General features: G+C 50.2%; 1 protein-coding gene and 1 long non-coding RNA gene across 2 annotated transcripts in view; one reads left to right on the forward strand and one right to left on the reverse strand.

Moving 5' to 3' along the window:
* Positions 1-14,249, forward strand: part of GRIK4 (glutamate ionotropic receptor kainate type subunit 4) — a 368,975-nt gene that overhangs the window by 329,027 nt on the left and 25,699 nt on the right. The window lies entirely within an intron of this gene.
* The window catches only part of LOC112547518 (uncharacterized), a 78,680-nt gene that overhangs the window by 20,730 nt on the left and 43,701 nt on the right, over positions 1-14,249 (reverse strand). The gene's annotated exons all lie outside the window — the stretch shown is intronic.

The raw sequence follows: 14,249 nt of genomic DNA on the forward strand, positions 1-14,249 counted from the left end.
ATTACTTCAAAATATAATGGGCTCACTCTTCCGACGTCCCTGTAAACTTCATTCCACAAGGAGTAAGGGACGTTTCGGAATAGCAGGTTATTTCAAAATTTGGCGCTATGTAGACAGCGCCGAATTACAAAATAAGCCATTTCAAAATAAGATCGAAATAAGATACACAATTTGTGTAGCTCAAATTGCATATCTTATTTTGCACTGCAGTGCAGTGTAGACGCACACTAAGTCTTCTCTTTTCCAAGCTAAACAAACTCAGTTCTTTCAGTCTTCCCTCAGAGGTCATGTTTTCTAGACCTTTCGTCATTTTTGTTGCTCTTCTCTGGACCTTCTCTAGTTTCTCCACATCGTCCCTGAAATGTGGTGCTCAGAACTGGACACAGTACTCCACTTGAGGCCTAATCAGCATGGAGTAGAGCATAAGAATGACTTCTCATGTCTTGCCTAAAATACTCCTGCTAATACATCCCAGAATGATTGTTTTTTTGCAACAGTTTCATGCTGTTGATTCCTGTTTAGGTTATGGTCCACTATGACCCCTAAATCTCTTTCTGCAGTACTCCTTCCTAATCAGTCACTTCCTATTCTGCATGTGTGAAATGGATTGTTCCTTCTGAAGTGGAGCACTTTGCATTTGTCCTTATTGAATTTCATCCTGTTTACCTCAGACCACTTTGAATAAATGCCCTAGCCTCCAGACCAGCTGCAAATGTCTCTTCCTGTGATGAGATCCTACGGCCAGAAAGCACTCACACTTGAGGAAGGTTTATTTTTTTCCTGACGTTCAGCACAAATGTAACTTCATTCTTAATTCCATTTCATTATTCACATTCAGCCCACCAGTACCCGGACATGGGAGGAAGGTCGTACACAGGATACTTTCTCTGGGCTTAGTCTTGTACTGAACTGCAATGTGCCACCTTGTGTTTGAACCGCATCCAGCGTAACAGGATAATGGTGCGTGCATGGTCATGCAGGCATAACGGTGGCAGGGTGGTCTCTGTGCTTTACAAAATGCCATCCCCTACCTGTGAGACTAGCAAAACCATGTCTGGTTCTGTCTCTGTAGCAGACAAGGGACAAACTATTTAAAACCAGGACTGTCCAGTTTACACCGGACAAATGACCTGTCTAGGCACAACGGCAATAGAAATAATAATAATAATTCACAAGAGACTGAATAATAATTCACTTGGCAGGACTCCCAGTCTAGACAGTACTGTACCTGCACCGGTGCACGTCTCTGGCCAGACACAATTTTTCATACGTTTTTAAGGCCAGGAAGGACCATTATGATTATCCAGTGCAAAGGGGGAGAGCGGTCCTCACGGCTAGCGACTGAGCTGAGTCTCAGGAATCAAAGGTTCTGTTATGGGCGACCGGGTGTAAGTCCCCTCGCTGCTTTGTGCCTCTGCTTCCCCGGGTGTGGAATGAGGAGAATGCTACTGACCTCCCGTTGAAGCGTTTTGAGCACTGTAGATGAGCAGTGGGCTATAAGTGTGAGGTATTCCTACTCTTTATTATGTGGTCTGAATTCCTGTAGACGAAAGGTCATTCACCTCGCTAATTTCCATCAGGAGCTCGCACTGCTCCAAGGTCAATCATGCTTACACTACAGGTTGGCAGTTCTGGTGCCATATGCAGAGCCAGCCTGTACAAGGCGAGGGAGGGGACGGAGGGGGGGGACGTGAGCTGCAGGGCTGGGAGGTCACTGGAACAGCAGGTGGTGGGGGGAGGAGATGGGCAGGGAGGCAGCGGGGGTTGGGCTGTCCCCAAACTCACTCTCCTCTGGCTCTCAGCCCTGTCCCTTGGGGGAAGTGGTTGAACTGACCCCCACAATCCCCAGCAGGAAGTGGAGCTGCACAGCTGGCAGAGCAGAGAGGGGCCACATTTCCTGGAACCCTGCCCATCTGCATAAGGGATGGCCTTGAAGCCACCGCACTGTGTTGCTCACGTCCCTTCCCATTTGAAAGCTTTGAGGTATCCCAGTCCTGTGCCTGGGTCCCAGCTTAGAGCATTTTGGGAAACTGGAATTAAGTTCGCAACAGCAATGTGCTTTGTGCCTCATTAGTATTTAGGACAGACTTTGAGCTCTGGTTACTCACTGAATGGGACTTAGTCATTTCCGGGCATGCACGTGCATGTTTGTGCCTGTTTTTCTTTTAAATAAAACATGCACTTTTGTGTAGCAAATCCATCTGTGAAATTACCTTAGCTTCCTGATCTGCAGCCCACCCCCTCATTTTACTGCCAGTTTTGTCCTCTGCAGCTTTTGTTGGGGGAGGAACGGGGTTTGCACCACTGATCCTGCAGATACTTTGCATGTTCTTCACACTCAGCACCTATGTGGCCCTGTAGATGTCAGTGGGACTACCCATGGGACTATTAATTAAGCTCGTGCCTTAAGTGTTTGCAGGATCTAAGCTTTAATGGCCATCACCAGAAAGCTAGCTCCATAATGCTGAGCAGGTATGATTTTGGACCAGGACCTTTCTTGGTTGAGCTGGTGGGACTAGATGAAGAGGAAGCTCTCCCCACCCATAAATGATCATTGATAACAACACAGGGAGAAGGATCATCTCTCAGCTCCTTATCAAATGATAAGAGGGGGTGGGGATGGGGGGGTGTAAAGAAGCCTCAAATGCTCTGTTTCTGGCCAGCAGAAGATTTCCACTGCATAGAATGAAAGAGACAAGCCTGCTCTCTGAGGATCCCCTCGAAAGCCCTGGCGGAACTGGAACTCGGGGCAGGGGCTCTGCGGAGATCCCATGTAGAGCTGTGCCCCTCAGGTAGCCCCAGTAGGCTGCCAGACAGGCCTCCAGTTATTCCAGGGTCTTGCCAGCCTCCAACTCTGAGCGGCCCAGAATCAGGGCACAAAGTTTTTCAAAGCCAATGGAGCCCTCCTAGGATTGCACCCTTTGGCTGTGAGTTCTGTGCTATTCAGTCAGGCATTTTCCCTAGTAGTTCAGACCGCTTGTCCATCAGCTGTGATACTCTACCTACAACAGTAGCCAGTACCGGATGGTGCAGAGGAAAGCGTTGTCCCTAACTGCTTACGGAATGATGTTCATTGGTGAGAGGTTGATTCCTTCCTGACTCCTGCAAGGAGGTTTCTTCATGGCCAGAAGCATGAGATTTGGTTACCATAATCTTAGCCTGTGTAACTAGGAAAGTCAGAAAACCGATTCAGCCCTATTTTAATATCCCGCTTCAGTATCTGACTTGACGTCCGCCAGCTCCCGAGGCCCTAAATCTCCACAGAGAAGTTAGATGCTGAAAGGAAAAGATATTTCTTGTATTGTTTCTCATTTAACCAGCCACTGATGAAATCTTGAGTGCTGGTAATTCTATTATGGCTAATTCTGCAGGGTCCTCAGATATAACTGAAAAGGATGCTCTCGAAATACAAGTTTGCTATTGACCCAAATAGACAAGTACATATCTATCGACCTGCACGCAAAACGAATTAAGAGCTGAGAAATCCACAGACTGACTGACTCAGGAGATGAGTGAATGGGCTGTCGTCATTCATATGTAGGTCAGCGGTTTGGATGCAGCTCGGGCCAGCGGTCACATAAGATGGTTACGATCTGGTGGTTGTTTGGCAGAGAATAAATTAATTTAGGAGGAATTCACCCAGTTCCTGATAAAAGTTTTCATATCCTAGAAACCACTTTGCGAATAGGTGCCTTTGTGAATCGAGAGTCACGAAGACTGACTGGCCTCCTTTCTCCTGGCATTCAGAGGTGGGCTCGGGAATGCGGCACAGTAGGACGGCATCCTCATAACTTGCTTTGCTACTCCCGCGCTCGGGCTGGATTGAAGACTTCAATCTCCAGTTGTCAGGCTGACACCTTGTATGAGCACTGACTATCACAAGGAATGGGAAAGAATAACACCGCTCGCACATCGCTTTGTGTTCAGCCGGCAGGGGTGGGCTGAAAGAATGTGTCTCATTTTTCCCCCTTTTACAATATTGTCTCTCACTGCAAGTTGCTGATGGTTCTCTCCTCCTGGAGCCGGAATGCATTCACTAGCCTGCTACAAGCCAATAACTGTATTTTCAAGGCAATGTGACAGCTTCCCCTTTATGCTCGTACGACGACATTGGCTGCCTTTCGGGACCGAGTGGCTGGCTATGCTCGGTGTCTCTTTGCAGTGCCTGTGCGTCATCTTGTGATGAGACTTCAGGGATTAACTCCCTTGCTGTGACAGCGCTGGGGAGCAAGGCTTGCTCTGAAGGATTCAGAAGCGACAGCTATCAGAGGCTTCCAGGCCACCTGTCCCTCATCCTTCATTTTCATAAGGAGTGAGGCTAAACTCAGGGGCAAATTGCTCACCGTGCAACTTAATCAGCAGGCACTTCCGCTGCAGTGTCCCTACACGTCACTCCTGTCCTCCTCATTGGTTTTTTATTATAGTGGCTTCTAGGCTCGAAGCAGGCATGAGAGCCTCGCTCTGCCATGGAGTGGGCAGCCTCTGCCCCAAAGCACTTATAGTCGAAGTTAACAAGGTGCAACATGTGAACGAAACAAACTGCTAGAAAGGGAGGACTAGGTAACAACTCTGTGAGCACCCTGCCTTGCAGACTAGCTTTGCACCCAGCGTCCCCTGCCAGCTGCTGTTGATCCGCTGGCAGCGTGCCGTAAGCATCATTTCAATCATTTCTCGAACGCGCCTCGTCGTGGGTACGAGAGCCACCCTGTGAGCGTTCCTTGGGTTAGCTGCGATAGGCTGGGATAGTGTCTTCCTACCAGGGAGTGCAGCACACAATGCAATTGAGCCCTGGTCCTGTAGGTTCTGCCGCCATATCCTGGGGCCTCTGTTAAAACAACCCCCAAGAATCAGTTCTAACAAGGTGGGACAAGCAAACTCGAGCGGATCTTGTGTATCAAGCTCTTCCTGACTTTAGGATTCAGGCGCCCACTGACAGGGAGGTGGGACTTGCTCAGGGAGGAGGGTGCAGCGGGGAGTGGTAGGCAGAAACGCCAAGCGCCACAGCAAGTGCTCCAGTGTAAGGCTGGTACCGCAGCACCAAGTGCGCTAAGATGCCTTGAGTGTGTCAGTTCTGCTGTGATCAAAAATGTGTGGGAGCAGCTGGCCCGGCAGGGCTGCTGCCAGCCAATGGAGCGTTTCCTTTCCGGGTCCTGGGGGTTGATGCTAAAGAGAGCAGCCATCCAAGTTCTTACCGCTTGATAGCTGCCTGCAGCATGAGCCCATATCCTAGTCAGAAGGGTGCCTGTCACCCCAATGGACACCTGAGCAGACAGGCCCCACATGGAATGGGCTCTCAAAATGGAATTCCCTTTTGGATGAAGATGCATGTTCATGGGTGGTACCTATTTCGTGGCTAACTAGAGGCTGCCAGTCTCCTGGGTCCAGCCTTTCGCCAGCGTGAACTTGGCTTAAAAGTGCAGGAGGCGGCGAATCAAGTGCAAAGAGAAATGGAGGAACCTGCAAAGCAGCGATTTTAAAACCACGCAAAGTGCCGGTGGCCGGCAGGGGACGTGACCTGTGTCTTCCCCTTTTCTTGGCAGCAGTTTGTATTTTACTTCGTAGTAGCAGGGCGCTGGGGCCAGTGTTCGTACAAAAAAGCAGGGAGGATGGAGTCCATCTGTGGGATGATATTGCATAGGCAGATCTGATGGGTGTTAAAGCCAAATAGGTTGTTGGGGGTGGAAAGGAGCGGGAAGGAGGAAAAACCAGGGGAGTGTCACCATCTCAGAAACACAGTCCGCCGTGTGAGCCGTTGACCCCGGGGAACTAAGCACAAAGATTTGCAGCCATCTTTTCCACCAGAGGTGTCTTTGTTTGCCCTCTCTGACATCCTGCAGAGCGCTCCTCACTCTCCGTACGTGGAGATTCACATCGTGCTGGGTCTGTTCTGTAGGCTGACGTGCGCCGGCTGACCCCCAGTGGAGCCCAAAGGCAGAAAGGGTTCGCACGTGTGCTCCTTTAAATAGAACCAGACCTCCAGGATCGTTCACTGCCAGCCAGCCTGACTCTCTCCTTGCCCAATCCTGAACCCCCCTTGGTAGGGTGGGGTCTCCCTGGCAATTACCAAACCGGTTGGAGCCTGACTCTGAGTATGAGGCTCCGGCGGATGCAATCCACAAGACATACTCTCAGGGTTGGTTCGGAGCAGTCAGTCTCCTGCCGTGGAGAGGGCTGACGGCACCGACCCGACGGGACCTGACAGCGGTCCCATGGGTTCAGGGTGCTCTCAGATTAGGCCCAAGCAGACCGTTAGTGTAGGGTACCAACTCCCACTGACTTTGCTGGCAGCTGAGAGCACTTGGCACAGCAACAGGCAACCGAGGCTAGTGAGTGGGCCACAGGAGTGACCTTCCTTCATCTCAGTGGGCTGCAAGTCTGCCGTAACCAAGGCAGGACAGGACAGGGTGGTGTTGCTCACTGCGCTTGCGTACCTAGCACGTGCAGGCAGTGCCGACTGAACCGTAGTGGGGAGGGAGCAGAGGGAGCGCCCGGCTCTCCTAGCCAAGCTGTGCTCAATCAGCACCTCGCCTCGCGTGTCCTGGCTTTACGTGCGTGTCGCTTTAGTAACACCAGTGGGAAAAAATCGACACGGACAGAAAGCAGGCGAATGTGGCAACCCTGCACCCGGGCAACAGTAAACCAACGGTCTTACGGGCTGCGCACAGGACCCCAATGGGCCACGTGTGGCCTGCAGGCTGCCCGGCCCTGATCGGACACCTCGTAGGACCAGCTGAGGCTGCAGGGCTTAGAAGATTGTCAAGGGGCTGTGGAGCATTTTCCTGTTAGGCCACTGATTGAACCCAGCCTGCCTTGCAAGCGCCCCTGCCGGTGGCTGTGCGGTGGTTTCCAGTGGATGCATGTGCACATCCCGCAGTTCTGCATCCTCGCTGCTGCTACCAAGGACCGAAGGGGCCACAGCCACGGGACATTGCTTCCATTTCTGGAGCTGGTCACTCCGCGCTGGGGCTGCTGGAGGTGGGGCCAGAGAAGAAGCTTGTCCTGCTAATGATCATGGTGCTGTGGCTGAACAGAAAACTCGAGGGCCTGATCCTGTTGCTCCCATTGACTACAATAGGAGCTGCAGCAGGCCCCATCCAACCCAGTGGGCAGGTGGAGCGTAAATGCCCTTGCTCCTTTGCTGTCAAGAGATTGGGGTTGGTCAGAGAGCGAGGGAGTGATTTGGCAGCCCGGCTTTTGTCCAGACTGGTTCTCCCATCCCTAGCACAAGGTGAAAAAATATCGCACGTCCACAGCCGCTCCCTCCAGTGCAGGGGCTTCTAGCTTTAGTCCCTCTGACTCATAAGCAAAGCAGGATGAATTCCCCTTGGATGGACTCGGCGGGTGATGATCCATGGCGACTTCTGCATCTAGATTGTCCAGGTCTTCAGCTGGAACCCAGCCTGTTTCCATAGTGACAGAAGGTAGTTGCCGTGTGATGGCACTAATTGGCCCTTAGTTGTCTTAAGAGCTGAATGAGTCAAGAAGATTGAAGTGCCCTTTTCTATCTCAGACATGATCCGGGGCGAAGCACACACGTCGGGCACTGCGGGAGGAAGTTTGCCCCAACGTTGACCATCTCTGTGCAGTGAATAAAACAGGGCTGGAGTTGTCAGAAGCACTTAAGGGATTTAGGAGCAGAGGTCTCACTGGAAGTCCAGTACTCACTCTCCTACGGGTGCTGTCGAAAGTGCCTCCAGGCGTGTCAGCCAGGGGTGAAGTCACACACACAACCATGTGCCTCAAACCACTACGTCTTTGGGGGTTTCACTGAGTTTTGTTTCACCAGCTTGGCAGAAAGCTTGTGAGAAGTAGAAGACCAAGCTTGGGCTCTGGGAGCCCTGTTCCACCAAGGACTTTGCACGTGACTTAGCCTCTCTGTACCTGAGTTCCCCATCTATAAATGAGGGTAATTATGCTCCCCTACCTCATAGGTGTACTGTGAGGAAATAAAGTTGTGAAGCGCTTTGCGATCTGCTGCTGAAAAGTGCTCTGTAAACAGGCATTGCTGTTAGGAAGGGCCAGGATAGGGATCATCTCCCAGGGCTGTTCTCCGTGCCACAGAGGACTTTTTGCACAAGATCTTTTCTTACCAAACTGTTGACTGACATCATGCGCCATCTGTCCCCATTAGCGGCAGGATGAGCCACGTCAGCAAGGGTAGTACCGGAGGAGAGAGCCGTGTCCTCTGGATGGGAAATCATAGTGTTTTATTTCTTAAGGCTGCCTCACAGCGTAACCACTCAGAATTCAGCCACAGCAGTTAATAACAGTCTCAGCTGCAGCGCGAGTGCGTTTCCGGGTGTGTGCTCTGAGCACAGGCAGCAGCCAAGGTGGCTTTCGTTAAGGCAGGTTGTACGATTTATTCCAAACACCACTCCACCGGGGGGTCCTCTGATCCTGCGAGTGTTTTGTTCTCATTTAATCAGTGTTCTGCTCTGGACACATCTGGCTGCGCTGTAAGAACACACTGTGTCTTTTCTGAGGTTATTTAACATTGATAACGGGAAGAGGGTAGACAGTAGAGACATGAGATGCACACCCAGTTCTTGGGCAGAAAGGGAGGGGAACACCTGATGCTTGAACATGATCAGAGTGCAGAAGCAGCGAGGAAAGAAGAGGCACATCTTCCCCCCAGAAGCAGCGGGATGAAATCGAAATGAGCACATGGGGAGTGAGGCTAGAGTGTTAACATTTGCAGAGCTGCCAGTGTTACTAAGATGAGTTGACTTCAGTGAGCCATTGGGGGGAGAAAACATCTCTCTTAGCCATTTTGAGGCAAAAGCGCAAGCTCTGATCAGATGATAATCAGGCACAGAATACAAATAGGTATGATCACCAAAGTTTAATACCATTGGGATCTTAATTTGTTGGTCTCCCAGGGAGAGACAGCGAGAGCCTCTGGTCCTGCAAAGTCATCAAGAAATGAAGACCCGGGTCCTCTGTGTCACAAAGTTTCCACTCTTTGCATCACTCAGAGGGATGGATTTGCACTAGACCCGGGTGGGCAACGAGCAGCCCTTGGGCTGGGTGCACCAGGATTACCTTGGGCAGGCCACCATGCGCTTTATTTATCTGCATGCCCACAGGCACAGTAGCTCTCAGCTCCCATTGGCTGCGGATCGCCATTCCCAGCCAATTGGAGTTGCGGGAAGCGGCACAGTCTGTGACACCACTTCCTGCAGCTCCCATTCATCGGGAATGGTGATCTGCAGGTAAATCAAGTGTCTGGCAGCCCAGGCAAACCATGACCAGGATGCAGGCTGCTCATTGCCCGCCCTTGCGCTAGGCGTTGTGTATGTTAGAGCAGCCCGGGGCTGCTCTAAGCTGTGCCAGCTGGAAAGGAGGAGTGTGTCCGAGCTGAGGATAGCCAGAGATGCAGTAAGCTTTGCCAAGATCCCCTCCTCACCTTTATGAACATAAGAACATAAGAACGGCCGTACTGGGTCAGACCAAAGGTCCATCTAGCCCAGTATCCTGTCTGCCGACAGCGGCCAGCACCAGGTGCCCCAGAGGGGGTGGACCGAAGACAATGATCAAGCGATTGGTCTCCTGCCATCCATCTCCAGCCTCTGACAAACAAAGGCCAAGGACACCGTTTTATCCCCTGGCTAATAGCCTTTTATGGACCTAACCTCCATGAAATTATCTAGCTTCTCTTTAAACTCTATTATAGTCCTAGCCTTCACAGCCTCCTCTGGCCAGGAGTTCCACAGGGTGACTACACGCTGTGTGAAGAAGAACATTCTTTTATTAGTTTTAAACTTGTGGTCTCCAGGATTGAGGGTGAATTGATGCTGAGCATGTCTGCTTTGCATCAGATGAAAGCTCTTTGAGGGTGGGGCGTTATATCAGCTGGCTAACTGTGGCTGCTTTACTGCTGGTGCTTTACCATCAGTGGAGCAATGCTGATTTACACCAGCTGAGGATCTGACTCTCAGGCAGCAGGTTGAGATGCTCAAAATAATTCCTGGCCAAGAGAAGAAAACATTGTGAGTTTGTGTGCAAGGGGCCAACATTCAGAATAACGGACACTTGTGCTTCCTTCGTATCGGTGTTTCTTTCTTCATCACTGAAACTGGATATTTACTCCTACCTCCACAGTCTCAGGAGAACAGTCTCGTCATATTTGTATAAGCCCTCTCAAGGTAGAGTACAAGCAATAGGATTTACTGTGACACAGAGACGCGGTAACCTTGGAACAAAGTCTTCCAGGACTGCAGAGGCTGCTTTGCTTCTTGCCAGAACAATCTGATTTCCTTCCTCCTCTCAGAGATGTCGTAACAAACATGGAGCCTCTACCGGTGTCTGACCATGATTCTCTCTTAGGGGTGCTGCTTTCCTCACATACTTAGGTGCTGACCTCTCCTGCCTGCAAGTAACCCCTTGCCTCCCACCTATCTTTTGCTCAACCGCCATCACACAGAAATTGTTCCTGAAATGGATCGGACCATTAGGTGGCATCACAAACCTCTTTCTTCATAACGACACCACACCTTTTGTGCAGAGAGAAGGTTCGCATGGCGGAGCGCTTCCTGTGTGTTCTCCGGTCTAGCCCTCTCCTCTCACTGTCGCTTCCTCCTGGAAAAGCATGTTCCTGTTCTGTGCTCAGTCAGCTACACAGATCCACATGCATCCCAGAATTCTCTGTGCTGGCTGCAACTGTGCGTTGGAAAGAGATGCCGCAGCAGCACACAGCTGATTGTAAATCACAACCACGTCTCAGGCCAAAGGTGCCCACGTCTGAGCTGAAGCAGGGAAGATACCCCTTTGGCCTTTGGAGGCACGGGGAAGAGCCAAGGACACAGAAGCTCTGCAGCCAGAGAAGGGATTAAAAAAACTTATCTGCTGGTGTAGGACAAAAGCAGTCTTAGTGCTATTCCGGTTAGCATCTCAGATACAGTGTTCAGAGAGCTCCTATTTGGTCTAGCTTAGCTTCCCCGAAGGATAGAATTCCTTTAATTCCCTGCCACACAGATCAATAGATGCCACCTTTGTAGTCTGGTGGTATTTATAGAGCACCAGTGGATCGAGGGTCTAGATGGATGCCAGGTCATGATGGATTGCTGGATAGGTAGAAATCCCCCAACTTGTGACTAGTTCTACTCCTGAATTTCATAAGTGTCGTCTATAGCGGCCTCCAAACAGTTACAACATCAGGCACTGGTTACTCCAGTAAATCTTTTGCGCCCAGAATGTGATGTTACCCAGAAGCACGGACTTTCTAATGTGCTAGAGGATACTTGTCCCCAGGAAGTGCGCCACCCCTTCCCCAAAGTCCCACCCTGCCCCACTTCTTCCTGCTCCATTCCACCCCCTCCCAAGCATTCCCGGCCTTCACGTCTACCCCTCACCTGCATGCCACAGAACAGCTGTTTGAAGTGGGTAAGAGGGAGGGGGAAGTTCTGATCAGCCGGTTCGGCAAGAGGCATTGCAGGTGAGGGAGGAGCTGACTGGGAGGCTGCCTTTTTCCTATGAGTTCTCCAGCCCCGGAGCACCCAAGGACTCAGCACCTAGGATAGCAACTTCTCCTGGACCCACGCACCCGCTTAATTCAAGGGCAGATCTTTCTTTCTTTCTTTCTTTCTTTCTTTCTTTCTTTCTTTCTTTCTTTCTTTCTTTCTTTCTCTCTTTCTCTTTCTCTCACCCCCCCCCCCACCACCACAACCACCTCATCCTCCTCCTCCTCCACCACCACCACCACCACCTGGTTTGTCTTCTTGCTGCTCTTTCTACATTTTATAGCCCTTTAGACCAGAGACTTTGAATGGAGGAAGGGTTTTTTCCCCCACTTCTGCCAGAAGATGATTAATCCAGTTATTCTAAAGAAAATCCTGCAATAGCAGCAGGTTCAGGCAGCATGCAGAATGAAGCACACATGCAAATTTGCCATCTCACGGTGCATTTATAACTAGGGCACAGATCGGGAGAAATAAGCTGCATATTTTATCAGGCCTTCAAGGTTTGATGGTGCATTAACTGCCTTGCAAACCTCATGAAACTCAGGGATGGCAAACACAAGCTGTGGGTTTTTTTTCTAACTGCATGATTGGAACAGCTCCCTCTTACCCTGTAAGTAGCAGAATACATATATATATATAATATATATGAGAACAGTTCAGACTTCATTTAAAAAAAAGTAATTGAAGCCATTAAATGGATGCGTAACTATAAAATTCATGTTTAAAATTATAATCACTTATCTGCATTAGAAAATTATTAAATCTCGATGGATTTTTAAAAAATCTGATTTGCTTTACCCCATTGATAGCACTTACCTATATTTTACAACCTTGTGAGAAGGTGTGTTGTGTTGCCCTCTAGTGGCTGGCTCACAGAAACGATAGCAGCCTGCTTCTGCTGCCAGCTGATGGAGAGATTCTTTTAACTCAAGGGGTAGAAGTTGTGTTCAAGTGCTGATAGTTCACATTCTGCTGATGGGGGTTATTTCACTTGCTTTTTGCATTTCACTTAGCTTAAATAATGAAACTAAGCTGACTGTTTTCACATTTTATCAGTTTCATTTTCTGACTCTTCTAGCTAGCAGTTCCTTTAGTGCAAAGGAAGAAAATGTTTTTGTTGTTATAATTTATTTCATGCAAGCATTTCTGTTCATATTAGATCAAATATATTTGCTGACAGCAATAGTAGGCTGTTGTCTCCTATGCATCTCACAGCCCAGACAGCCAAACTTCTCTGCAATTCCTTGGGGTTCTCAAGCCACAAAACAGCTATGGCTGCGACACATTCTGGATTTGTTTTATTTTCTCCTTCCTCTGATGCGCCAGAGATGACCTGGGCTGGAGATGGGACTCTGGAGAGAATGGGGCCAGTGTTCTGAGGCTGGACTGAAATCCTCTTTCTCTGGTGCTTGGCGGGTAATTCTGATTGCCACTTTCAGGGCGAGGAAGGAAAATTTCCTAATCAGATTGGAAGGGACTTGGGGTTTCTTTTTTGTCCTCTTCCTCTGCCACAGAGGGTACCGGGTACTTGCTAAGAGGATCTATATCTATCTCAATTCCCTGCCATTCCAGAGGCTTTGGGCATTAAAGTACTTTAGTTTCTTCTGCTCTCTGCCCATGCCACACAATAGTCTCTGAGGGCTGTTATATTTTAGTCTAGTCCAGGTGAGTACGGAGGAACTGGATGGGTTGCATGGATGGGCGTTTGATGTGCAGATCAGACGAGATGATCTGCTGTTATGCTCTGGCTTTCAGCTCTGTGCTGCTCCCCCACACTGCCTCACTCCACCCAAAGCCTCTTTGCAGAATTGCAGCCCATGCCATGTGGGAGGGGTGTGTCCTCTTGTATGGCCTCCCCAAACCCTGCCCCCACCTAGCATCTGGGGATTGCCACACACCTGGGATGGGGTAAAGGTGGGTGGGGATGCTAGCTTTGCCCCAATAAGGCATATAAAGCCTCTTCCTAAGAATAAATACATGGGGGGTGGGGAGTAAGTTCATAGCATCCCTCACCTCATGTTAAGCTTTGAAAGTTCAGGGCTGGTGGAAGTTGTGGAGACTGAAATTCTCTCCACAGCATTGGAGCAAGGAAAACTCCAGGCTCCAAAGTGGCCTGGATATGTGGTTAGGATGACGGACAAGGGACCAGCTCAGGGTCTCATAGAAGGACATCCTTATGCTGTCTGACCTCAGAGCTCTTAGTGTGAAGAACCATCAAAGGGAAAAACATGCCCGCGGGGTGGGGAACTGTGAGAACGGCCAAGGACCTCCATGGTCTGTAGAGCCTGGGAACAAAGTCATATTTTGCAAATGGGTAAACTGAGGCTGGGATAACAGAGTCTGGGAACTCTCCCTTGTGCCCCCACTTCTGATGGTCAAGAAGAGGGAGGAAGCCTGGGGGGGGGGGTGAGTGTCTCCAGCCCCTGACCCTGGAAAAGGAAGAATTGCTCTTTGTTCTGAGCGTGGCCCAAGGCTTGGTGACCACTGACTGCTCCTGAATGCAGGGTGGAATGCACCCTATGCAGATTCCCTGCACGAGGCCTGACACTGCCTCAGTGGGGCCTTGCCCTTACCCGGAGCCCCCTGCGTGGAGTGAAGTTACGCCCAGGAGGGAAATATCCTGGCTCATTGAAATCAGTGGCAGAAATCTCATTGACTTCAACAAGGCCAGGATTTCCCCTACAGGCAGAGCATAGGTTGGTCTCTCTGGCCCTGAGTGTTGCCGATTTTGCAGGGACACGTCCTTCAGGGCTGGGGATCCTTCTGCCAGAGGTGTGGTTTCTCCGCCCC

The sequence above is a fragment of the Pelodiscus sinensis genome, chromosome 25, assembly GCF_052426305.1.
Source record: "Pelodiscus sinensis isolate ZL-2025 chromosome 25, ASM5242630v1, whole genome shotgun sequence".
Taxonomy (NCBI): domain Eukaryota; kingdom Metazoa; phylum Chordata; order Testudines; family Trionychidae; genus Pelodiscus; species Pelodiscus sinensis.